This window comes from Rousettus aegyptiacus, unplaced genomic scaffold (genome assembly GCF_014176215.1).
Source record: "Rousettus aegyptiacus isolate mRouAeg1 unplaced genomic scaffold, mRouAeg1.p scaffold_m13_p_7, whole genome shotgun sequence".
In the NCBI taxonomy this organism is placed as follows: domain Eukaryota; kingdom Metazoa; phylum Chordata; class Mammalia; order Chiroptera; family Pteropodidae; genus Rousettus; species Rousettus aegyptiacus.
In genome coordinates, this window is record NW_023416310.1 from 69,054,669 (window position 1) to 69,058,299 (window position 3,631).

At 41.4% G+C, this 3,631-nt stretch overlaps 1 pseudogene; it reads left to right on the forward strand.

Annotated features, from left to right (window-relative positions):
- Positions 1-1,601: 1,601 nt before the first annotated feature.
- LOC107509929 lies at positions 1,602-2,772 on the forward strand (annotated as a pseudogene).
- Positions 2,773-3,631: the final 859 nt, after the last annotated feature.

A 3,631-nucleotide genomic window follows, 5' to 3' on the forward strand; every position in this document is an offset into this window, starting at 1 on the left:
CATTGTTTCTTCTGCTGCTCAATTAAAACATTTTATTAGAACAAATATGTGTGTGTGTGTGTGTGTGTGTGTGTGTGGTGAGATCTTTCTGAGTTGCATTTTTTAATTTGGATAATGTTGCACTAGTACTTCACTATTTTGTTTTTATAATAAAACTTACTTCTAAGTTGAGGCTACAACATGTAGAGTTTAGAATTCATTATATTACAATGAGAAAAAGTTGACACATTGCAAGCCAATGATTGTTTCCAAAAGAAAACTAATATTTCAAGACAAATAATCACATTAAAATCTGAAGACAAATGAATCCAAAGATTGAGAAACACTTGAATAGTAATTTAGACAATTTTTGGAAGATGGTATGTGTGTGTGTGTGAGAGAGAGAGAGAGAGAGAGAGAGAGAGAGAGAGAGAGAAGTTTTGGGGGTTCATATTCTAGAGTAATGTAACCACGTTTTATGGGTGTTACCTCCACTAGCAACAGATTCACACAGAGACTATACGAAAAGGGTCCTCATGAGACTGTAACAAGGGAAGAAAAAGAATAATCATAGTAAAATGCATTCATAATTCTGATTTCCAACGTTAAAGACTTTCCAGAGCTTCATCACAGTTGGAAAATGATACTCTTTCTACTCTCCTCCTTCTAGATTTTGTGCCTCACTTAAGAGAAAAAGAAAATCGCATTGTTAACAAAGGCCAGAGATTCAAAAAATGATCGGTGATGCTGAAGCAAGGAAAAGATGTAGGTGACAGGTAAGATAAACAAACAATGTAGAAAAAAACAGTACCACTACTAAAACTTTTGTGATGGGCAGAGCTAGAGACAAATTCCCCTAAATATGTGAAGGACTGAGACTTACAGTTGAGAGAGTAAAGTGGGTAAACGCTATGCTCTCCTTCTCTCACAAGCATGTCAAAGTTACAACTAAACCACAAAACATCATCACTGTGAACTGCCTGAAGTCTGCCTGAACATAATCCCCAGAACTAAGGACACAGAAAAGGGACCCTCTTAAGCTGGTAGTAGGGGCAGAAACTCTGAATGGGCTGGTATCACACTCACATGTGACAGTTACATATTGGGAGGGTGATTTGGGCTGTGAGGTTTTCCCTGAGAAGCAAGAGGTCCCAGCCCCACGTCTGGCTGCCCAACTCAAGGTTCCAGTGCCAGAAAAAGAAGTTTCTACAACTTCTGATAGTGAAAACAGGTGGAGATTATAGCTGAGTGAGACAGACAGTGACTGGAGTTCCACATTCCTCTTAAAGGGGCTGCCCTTTCAAACTTATTACTGACAGGCTCACAGGCTCTGAGCTTCAGCACTGGTACAACAGCTTGAAAGGCACCGGAAACATATGGAGAAGAACTGAGTTGTCTGGCTTCAGGGCCAGGGCTAGAGGAAGGAGTGGCTTTCCCCTAGTCAGAAGTGCTACAGAAGGCATTGTTCTTTTTTTGTGCCCTCCTGGCATGCAGGTGCAGGTACTGTCATATTTAAATCTCCATCAGCCTAGCTAACTCCATTTTTCCCACCCAGGTGATTCCCTGAGACCCCACCCCACCAAACTGTAGGCAACCCATGCTGCTTCCAGTGGCTTTTCTATATGAGTGGCCTGTCATGGCTCTATAATCTCTCAAAGGCTCACAAAACTGCAACAAGTATCGCCAGGGATTGGCAGGTCCCATATCTCTGGCTGAATAGCCCCAAGCCCACACTAGTGTATGGATACCATGACCTGCAGATGGTTCAGACAAGGTTTCCATTGACCCGCTACAGCATCCTCTTTCCCACACTGACCACACTGACTGGAAAGGATAGTAGCCTGGCCAGCAGCCCATGCTCTGGTGAGGTCACAAAGTTCACCTATGAGGATGCATCCTCCCTGGCCCTGTCAACAACCTTGGCCCAGCTCCAGCAGAATGAGAGGGAGACATACCACACCACCACACAGCAGGTATTCCTGAACCCAGTGCTACCTGTTGCTTGCAGCTACACCAGCCTGCCGTATTACATGGAGGTTCTAGGCCTCCCCAGCACCTTCCAGTATGGGCCTGCCGTGTTCCCTGTCCTACCTCTTCCAATCCGCACAGTGTGAATGTTAGTGTTATACATCAGCCAACCCTCTCTAGCAGCCAAGTGGATATGAGACCCATATACAGATACAACACTGGTGTATCATTCACCCAGCAACACAGGCATGCCAGATATCTCGGGTTCTTTGTACTAAGAAACCCAGCAGTCCTTTGAGAAACAATGTTTTCATTCTGGTACTCCTACTGCCCCCTTCAACTTGCCTCCAGCTTAGGAAGTGGGGAAGGGGACATAAATTCAGCCACAGCTGCTTCCTACCCACCTGCCCCCTTCATGCATATCCCTTGCCAGCAGCTGTGCTCCCAGATCCTTCACCATCACATGCAGAAAGATGGTCAGATGGGCAGCGGTCAATGTAGTCAGACTAGCTTCATTCTGTAGGAGCCCCAGACCAACAAGTCTGCCTACAACAGCTACAACTAGGGGGCTAATTGAGGCCCTGACCCTCCCCCCTGCCTCATGTGCTGAGAGGGCTTCCTAGCCTGACAAATATTGAAACAGCATCAGAGAAAGAAAGGAGTTGGGTTTTACCACCCTCACCCCCGGGGCCCACCCCTGCCTCAGCTTCATGTCTGTCCCTTCCCGTACCACCCCATTATGTTGTATGTATGAAAGGGTTTGCATTTGCTCCTTCTTTTTTTCCACTTTCTCTCCTCCTTCTCTTCTTACATTCAAGATTATGAAGCTTTCCCATGGGCCCTGCCCTTCCTTCTCCTGTTCACCCTGGTGGTGTATGGATGAGGTGGGGAGGGGGGACCCCAAATGTGTATCAGCCCAATACCGCTTTGTCTCTTCCTTTATTATTAGGAAATTAAACAACAATAATAACAAAAATGGCATCATGAATATAAACAGCATTATCAGATGAAAAATAAAAATAAAAATGACAACTTAATAAAAAGAACAACCTAATAAAGATGGAAAAAATATACTTAAATTCAGTGGTTTATAGATTTGTAAGATTGCAAGAGAGTCTACTCCTGACATTTGCTCATTTCACTTAATTTAATAAAATACAAATAATTGGTTTTTAAAAATAGCTAACAGTAGTTTTCTGAACAGAAAGAAACTAAGAAAAGAAGGAATCTTAGAATACTTGAAAATAATAAAGAACAGCATAAGAAAAAGCATGCAGGAATACAGTCTCTTTTTTTCCTCATCTTGAGTTTTCTAAGTCATGCTAAATAATTGAAGCCAAAACTATTACACTGTCTTGGTTCTACATGTATGTAGAGCAAATATTTAAGAGAATGTTAGAAATTAAAGAGTGCACATATGGACAAGATATGAGTAAAATATTAGATTTTGATAGTTATACATATATAATACAATACATATAGTAACCACTAAAAAGCTATATAAAGATACATTAATAAATATGATAGGCAAAATAAAATAAAATTCTGCAATATGTTTAACTCACAGGAAAGTATAAACAAGTAAAGAGAAAAATAAACAAACTGAACAGGAACAGGAAAAATGTCAGATTTGAACCTTAAGATATCAATAATTACATTAAATATAAATGGTGTAAACACAACA